Source organism: Podarcis melisellensis, assembly GCF_964234715.1.
Source record: "Podarcis melisellensis genome assembly, chromosome: 5".
Lineage (NCBI taxonomy): Eukaryota > Metazoa > Chordata > Lepidosauria > Squamata > Lacertidae > Podarcis > Podarcis melisellensis.
The window spans coordinates 15,408,792-15,417,408 of NC_138537.1; the positions used below are offsets into that span (position 1 = coordinate 15,408,792).

Sequence of the window (8,617 nt, forward strand, 5' to 3'; positions counted from 1 at the left end):
TGTGTGTAGAGATGTAAATATTGGTGAAATTTACAATGGAAATGCATGGTTTGCAAAAATGCGGGATTAGACAAAATGGCATACAAACATTATCAGGAGAAATTTGCATGAAAATGCAGGTGAATCTTTGGGACCTTTTCCTTTTGTTAAATGCAAACTGGTGTGGAAATGTGGAGAACTGAATTGAGGACTGGAAACATGAGAAACTGAAATGGACAGATTTGCCCATCCCTTGCAGAGAGGCGGTGAGGCAGCACAGAACAGGCAACAGGTGTGCTTCTGTGGGGCCATTCATTCTCAGAAATGGGACATTTTGCCATTACAAAGATCACCAACGTTCTGCTGGTGGAAGGCATTTGGTCAGTTCAGCAGTACAGCCACTATTGACTTAGCTCACGATTAGTTTCCTCATTTGCTAGGGAATTTAAGTTTGCCGTCATCACTTTAAACTGAAACAGGAAACTAACTGGCAGAAAGTGCAACTTGGCTTGGTCCCTATGACCAGATGAAGAAATCAGTAATAGAAGGACTGACTTAAAAGTACTTCTGCCAGTCTTTCTTTATTAGTATTTCTTACCTTCTGCAAGGCAGAAGAGTATTGGTGCTTGGCAGTATATTACCCAGGATTCTGACTGGCCTCCTTTAACATTAATAGCTCCTGTTTGCTGTTTTTTGGATTTCCAAAGCAACAGAGCTCCATGGGAAAAATCTCATGTTTCCTGACAGTGATGTTGGTGTACAGACATCCCTGACCATCGCCCATGCTGGCTAGGACTGGCAGGAGTTGTAGTTCAGCAATATCTGGAGGACCAAAGGTTCTGTACTTCAGTTTGGGGCAGGCACCCCCAAACTCGGCCCTCCAGATGTTTTGAGACTACGATTCCCATCATCCCTGACCACTGGTCCTGTTACCTAGGGATGATGGGAGTTGTAGTCCCAAAACATCTGGAGGGCCAGGTTTAGGGGTGCCTGGTTTAGGGTATCAAGGCTACCTCGGCCCTGAGGAAATGAAAGATACTTTTTCATTGGATGTGACATTTAAAAAATCTAAAATATGCAGGTCTGGTTTTTTTATTTTAAAAAAGTAAGTAATTTTAAAAGCAGAGGTCTGATCTCCCTCCATGCACAGATATAAGCAGGCAGAAGGGTACCTGAGAGCAGCTATGAGCAGCCTCTGGGAGGGTGTTTCCAGAATGTTGGTTTTTATTTTTATTTTTTGCAATTGAATCAATCACATCTCAGCAAATTTAAGGGGCGCAATGAAAAGTTGATTTGCAGCTGTTATACAATAAGACCACTTCCTCCAAAGATTGAACATTTCGCAGTAAGGAAAGTGGCAGGAAAACGAGTGGGAAAGCACGGGAAACTCTTGCTTTGATGCAATAGAGTCTAATCTTCAAACGAATCAGGATGAATGCTCATTAAGTAGCCAACTTCATTTAATCTCTCCACAGACAAATTGGGTTGAATGCTCATTAAACAGGTTAACTGGGAACAACCTGTAAATCAGGGTCTGAAGAGGAGCAGGCTGCCACTTCATTGCACATACCAGAACTTTAGGCATGTGCAATTCATGTATATTAAAGTGCTCTACTGGAATGACAGTATGACAATTTGTGGTTTGGAAAGTGGCTGGGAAATGCACTGGGAGGTGAACTGGTGACTAATGGGAAGAAGTGCAAACACTTCGCAAGCACCTGGGATACATGCAGGACGAAGGCTCATTATCGTATAACCATCCTTTAAAGAAATCAGAACAGATGCTCAGTAAAGACGGGATATAATCTAACCTCTGCAAACGCTTTTTGCAAACGAATCAGGATGGATGCTCAATAAGCAGGTCATCCGGAGCAGCCTTTAATTCTACCAAAAAGGAAGGGCTTATATATACAGTATGGCAAAATACAAAGAGGGATATGGAGGTACCACTGTGATAATTTGCATGCTCCAGATATCATTGCCATTTTTTTTAGAGCAAGATGTGGGCAGCAACAGTTTTTGGAACCTAGATTTCAGATTTTCAGAAAGTCAAGAAATTTTACATTTGAAAATGAAAATTAGAAAGTCATCAAATTTTTGACACGTTGCAAAATTGTTTGAGGTGCTGTTTTCCACATCTATTACTGAAAATACTTGTTTTGCGAAATATGTTGTTCATCTGAATCACAATACTACTCTCAGAGCACCGCTCCATTAGCACCGTTGGTTTAAACCGTGTACCAATACTGTAAAGGTTGGCAACTCGAAACTTACTTAAGTGCTGAAACTAGCACCTTGAAATGCAATATTACCACAGCCTGGCACTGTGGGTTAAGCCAGAGAGCCTAGGATTTGCCGATCAGAAGGCCGGCGGTTCGAATCCCCGCAATGGGGTGAGCTCCTGTTGCTCGGTCCCTGCTCCTGCCAACCTAGCAGTTCGAAAGCACGTCAAAGTGCAAGTAGATAAATAGGTACCGCTCCAGCAGGAAAGTAAACGGCATTTCCGTGCGCTGCTCTGGTTCACCAGAAGCGGCTTAGTCATGCTGGCCACATGACCCAGAAGCTCCTTCGGCCAATAAAGTGAGCTGAGCACCACAACCCCAGAGTCGGCCACGACTGGACCTAATGGTCAGGGGTCCCTTTACCTTTACCTTTAGAAACGTTGGCTCCCTTGGATGTACTGTCAAACTCCATAGATGAAGAATACAAAACAGAACAGCTCAGCTGCATCAGGCCCATTTGGTCCCGCAGCTTGTTCTCAAAATGGCCAACCAGATGTGGGAAGCCTGCAAGCAGGACCTGAGTGCAACAGCAATTCTCCCCACCTCAGATTCCCAGCAATGGGTAAGCCAAAATATACTGCCTCCAACACTGAATGTAGTACATAGTCCTCAGGGATGAAGTCACTGATAGGCTTGCTTGCCGTTACCTTGTCTAAACCCCTTTAAAAGCCCTTCAATTTTGTTGCCATCACTGCACCATGTGGGAGCAACTCCTATAGTTGAAAAGCTTCCTTTTGTCTGTCCTGGATCTTCCAATGCTTAACTCCATTGGATGATTCTGGATTCGGGAATTATGGGGGAAGACAAAAAACATCCCTCTGTCCACTTTCTTCGTGCCATGTATATCTCCATCGTGTCCTCCCTTGCCATTTTTATTCTGAACTAAAAAGCTCCGAATGTTGTAACCTTTCCTCAGCAGGAAGTTGCTTGATCATTCCAGTTGCCCTTTTCAGAACCTCTTCAAGATCGTTTTTTGAGGCAAGATGACCAGAAGTTGTTGGGTGTAGTGAAGGGTTAACCCTTCTACAACAAGTCTACAACAAGACTTTTGTCTTAGGTTGCCAGCACAAGGAGAAGTCAAACTGACTTGCTTTCGTCACGTCCTGGCGTACTTCCCTTGTACGCGCCTCCTCTCAGGCTCGAGGCACAGAAGGTTAACCCTTCACTACAGAAGTGTACACAGTATTCCAAGTGCAATCGCACCACAGATTTGAACAAAGGCATCGTGATCCTGGCAGTTCTATTTCCAATCCCTTTTCTAATGATCCGTAGTGTGTCCTTCGCCTGAGTCAACATCTTCCTTGAGCAACACACTTATGACACCAAGGTCACATGACCCATTCAGTCTCCATTACCATATATGCAAAGTTATTGGGGGGGGTTGCCCCTAGTGTGCATCACTTTGCACTTGCTTGCACTGAATCACATTTGTCATTTTCATTAACACCAACTTACCCAGTTTGGAGGGAACCCCTTTTTAGAGCTCCTTGCAACACCTCATTCACTACCCCGAACAATTTGCTATCATCAGCAAACTTGGCAAGCTCCCTGATCACTCCTAATTCTGGATCGTTTATGAACAAGTTAAAAAAGAACAGGTCCCAATGGCAAGCCTTGGACCAACAAATGGACAATGAGAACTGACCATTTGTCGGGCCAGGCAACTCCCAATTCATGTGGGGGCTGCATTCCAAGTCACCACACATTTAAGTGAAACCGCGTATATTTGAAACACCATTTTAAAAGCTTGCAAACACCCTGTTCTGCCTCGTTCCTCCCCTTTTTGTGACTTTTTGGGTCACTTCCGGGCTCAGCGCGATGCATGCTTGCACAGTCGTGCACATATCAGATGCACCTAAAACAGTTGCTGCCTGTACACTCTGCTCCCTATGCTTTAAGCAGCTACTGATTCATAAGCAGACTCTTCTCCCAGGACTGTTACGCTTACTCAGGATCTTTGGTGAGGGATTTTGCTGAAAGCCTTTAGAAAATCCAAGTACAGAATGTCAGCCGGATTACCCCTATCAATATGCTTGTTGACACTCCCGAACGCTAAAAGGTTAGTGAGGCAAGGCAGCCAGAGACACTGAGGTGCTTTGTAAATAAAATAACTGTTTAAATGCTATTGACCATTAAAGTATTTTTATGCGTGTTTTTACATATATTTTGGCTCTTCATTGTAGATAACTGACGTTTTTATTACGTATTTGCAAAAAGAAGCAGCAGCATGCAGTCTGTTTGTGACCAGATGCCATGTAAGCCATCTCATAAAGCCAACATGCTAAAATCACTATATTTCACCGTCTTGTCCCGACACCGAGCAGTGGGGAGGGTCCGACACAGGAAGGGTGAAGTTCTTGGGGTACCAAGGATGCAGGTGAGGAGCAGGTGAGGTTGGATTGGAGCAGCAGGACCTCTGAAGTAGAAAACTTGCTCCCGCAAGGCCTGGAGCCAAACTTAGAGCCACTCCTGACCTAGCAACTTTCACAGGCTCTGCCACATCTAAGTGAAGGTATTTAAAGGGCTGGGAATTTTTTGTTTCACTGAGCCTCAGCTACACATTGTCTACCCAGATAAGCTGTCAACTTTGGCAAGTAGGTCCAGAACTGATGCCTGTGTCTGGACCAGTGTGGTGCCTCTGCAGCCCAAGTTACTAGACTTCAGAGCTTCCTGGGACTTTCAGACGTGTCTCCTCAACCAACTAGTGTCCTGCTCACTGCTCAAAGTGTGACATGCACACAAATATTCCACATATCACTTGCAGCGATGAAAGGCTCTGAGGAGGGGATATACGATATAATTTCATTTGTTATATATATATACCATCATTCTTCCAAGGTGTTCATGATGGCATATGTGTGTCCCCTCACTTTATCCTTATAACAAGGTTGTTGGGTTTGTTTGTTTGTTTGTTTGTTTGTTTTTATTACATTGTGGTTTGATGTCTCGGAAAAGGCAATTCCCCTCAAGAAAAATCAGAGCCTCCCACAACAAATCAGATATTCACTGACCAAATAAGAAAAAGCATCCTCAGGGTTAACAGTGTTTATCTATTTAACCTGTTGTTGTTTTTCATCTTACCAATTTAAAAATTTGTACTCCTCTTTTTCCATCCTCAATGGAGTTGTTTAAAGCAGCTTATAAAGAGAAAAGCAACAATGACCCAACCATGAAAGCCCACATTATCAAACTGAAAACAGCAGCACCAGCAATCAATAGGCTAATATTTATTCTTTTTAATGCATAAAATAAACCAGAGCTGTCGCTTGATGGTTGTTTAATCAAATGAGCCATGATGGATCCAATCGGCTCACATGGGAACAATTTAATAGAAACTAAACTGGAACAATTTCATATATAAACAATTCCAAATCCAATACAGATCCAGACTAGGATTGCGGAGGGGTGGGGGAGACCTCTTGCCATACTGGAGTACAATTGTGCTCAGCTCCTGCTTCGGAGTGTCCTATGGCTATCTGACCAGCCACTGTGAAAATAGGGTGCTGGACTAGATAAGTCTTTGGCCTGATCCAGCCGGGTTTTCATGTTCTTAACCTGAAGACACTTCCGCTCTCCCTTCCTAGGGTTATTGTTAGACTGGGCCGCCCTTCATATAGAGGCCTGTCCTCTGCAAAGTAGGACACATGGCCACCCAACTTTGAGGGTGCAGCATAGACTCATTGGTGCTGCCAGGTTGTGGGGTAAGGTCAATATGTGACTTGGCCAAAAGTGCTGTGTGTGTGTGTGTGTTATGGGGTTTGGGTTCACACCAGCCAGATCCAGTCTCTACCCTCTGCTTCACTGGACTGGGTTCACTGGGCAGCTTGAGCTGCACTGCTTTCAATGATGTAGCTCATCTCCCTTGTTGCTCAACACTCATCCTTGGTAATGGTGGCATAGCACAGGAGGCAGAGGGGCAGTTGCCCCAGACATAGCACCCAGTGCTGCCTCTGCACAGCTGTGTGCTTCTGCTCCATTGAAAATGTCTTCTCCATGCAAACCAGGAAGTGACCTCTCTAGGCAACAGAATGCCTTTTCTTATCTCTGCAGCTGTCATCTCCTGGGTGACACAAGACGCCCTTAGGCAGTTGAATGTGCATGTGTACTTCGTCTGTTTTTCTCTCACCAACCCCCTCGGCGCAGCCCTGGGCACTGGCAACCCACCCTAAGCCACTGCTTGGTAAGCTTCCATGGACCATCAGGGAAGTGCTGGCTGTGAGGGGAGGATGTCCCACCAGAAGGCATCTTCCCCAAGGCCCCATGAAACCTGGCTCCAGCCCCAATTGTTGTGAATTTCGCTCTCAATTCCTTGGAGAAAACATGTAGGATTTACAAGAAGCCAACCGTTAGTGTATACACATTTTTTTAACATGCAATGCCAGGTTAATCAGGCATAGCTTTTCAATCAGTCTAAAGGCTCTTGATTTATTAACGGATAACCAAGCAAATATTGCAGCCCTAACGTGTTATAAGATACAAACCCTTCCCAGACACGGTGGATTTTGCTCCAGAGACAAAGGCTCTTGCAAAGAGCGCCAGCACGGTGTAGTGGTTAGAGCGTTGGCATCAAGAGAATGGAGTTCATTAGGCCAAGCTATTGTGGACATAATTTTGTTAAGTTTAGTGTTTAAAAATCTCCAGTCCCTAGGTTTGCACAGATTCAGCAAAGCAACATGTTAACTACAGCTTTCCACCACTCCCATCTGGCAATTAAAACGCCTGGACTTTATCTCTGTCCGCTCAATGAAGTTCCCAGCTAAAATTTGTTCCTGGGATACAGATGATCTGGCCGTCGTTTTGGGTCTCTCAATGGTATACTTTGACTAACATACTAATTACTAAGACAGTCCCAGAGACCAAGCTGCACATATTAGCTAAATGGCTAATACTTTAGCTTAACATTCAAACAATTTTCCCGGAGTGGGGTTAGCTAATAATGCATTATAATTAACAAGTTTACTAAAAAGCCTCTTGTCAGCATGGCTTTGATGGTGTTTTCCTAAAGTGCCCAAATTACAGCTCTCAGGAGGGTCCCCCCCCCCGTTGCATCTGATGAATTGTTGACAAGTTCACACGCGCTCTGTCCTCTTCAAAATGAGCTCGGTGTCCTAATGCAGGGAACGCTGGCCATGTGATCCCATTATCATTTTCCATTAGAGGTTTTTCTGCCCCACTACATCCTTTTTTTCATTATCCCTTTCAGCCTGGAAGCTGTCTTGTGACAGAATAGCTGGGGGAGAAACTGAACCAAAAATGAAGCAGAAACACTTAAGGTGGTAATTTGGGGACCTCATTTTTGTGGGAGGCATTCCCTAGTTTCCTGAGTAACCTCATGCACCTTACTAATTACTATAGGTTGAAGGAGTTTCAACTTCTCCTACGTTCAAAAAGAAGATGGCCACTCAACCTCTGCTTAAAATCCTCCAAGGATCCTAGACAGACCGTTCTACTGTTGAACAGTTCTTACTATCAGAAAGCTCTTCTTGGTTTTTAGTCAGAATCTCCTTTCTTGTAACTTGAATCCATTGGTTCATGTCTTAGCCTCTGGAGCAGGAGAAAACAAGCTTGCTCCATCTTCTTCTCCCTCATTTCAAAAAGCTCCTTCATGGGCAACAAAGCAGAGAAGGCAAATAGTCACGGCACTTAAGTGCTCTCTTCCCTTCTCAAAAAGCCAGAGCACTCCCCCCCCCCCAACCACAACACCCTCCAAAAACCCAGTTTCCCTCAGATCCTGCCATTGTGGTCAAGGATGCTGAAAACTGTAGTCCCAACAACATATGGAGGGAACCACCAGATGTAAAGCCTACGTAATTATTTTCTGTAGGTGAACAACTGAACCCGTTTCAATTGGCCCCCCACATTGAATGGAGAGGTAAACCAAGTTGCTTTGGAGGAACTGGAAGACACTTCTGGCTGGCATCTGCCCCCTCAGTTACTCTGGTAAAGACATTTCAAGTTGTTCCATGGCTCTCTGGATGTTTCTCCCATCTTCCTGAGCACGGAGCATGCTGACTGGGGCTTATAGGGTGTGCGGGAGGCATAGCTGTCAACTTTTCCCTTTTCTTGTGAGGAATCCTAAGGGGATTTCCCTTAAAAAAGGGGGAATGTTGACAGCTATGGCGGGAGGCAGTGGAAGACAGGAGTGCCTGGCGTGCTCTGGTCCATGGGGCCACGAAGAGTCAGACACGACTCAACAAGTTCAGCAACATTTGGAGAGCCACAGATTTGCACCCCTTGGTTTGGGTATGAATATGGCGTTTCATAATATCTGGATGTGGAGGCAAGGCCGTTAGTTAAAGGAGGAGTATAATAAGGCTGCCTCCAAGTTACAAATAGCAAAAAAGAAGTACTTAAGT

General features: G+C 44.6%; 2 long non-coding RNA genes across 2 annotated transcripts; both read left to right on the forward strand.

Moving 5' to 3' along the window:
• Positions 1 to 52: 52 nt before the first annotated feature.
• Positions 53 to 1,070, forward strand: LOC309370062. Its single transcript, XR_014168403.1, has 2 exons — positions 53 to 828; positions 958 to 1,070. It is a non-coding gene; the product is annotated as an uncharacterized lncRNA (long non-coding RNA).
• A 1,912-nt stretch (positions 1,071 to 2,982) lies between these two features.
• Positions 2,983 to 4,423, forward strand: LOC309370594. The gene is made up of 2 exons (XR_014168624.1): positions 2,983 to 3,264; positions 3,445 to 4,423. It is a non-coding gene; the product is annotated as an uncharacterized lncRNA (long non-coding RNA).
• Positions 4,424 to 8,617: the final 4,194 nt, after the last annotated feature.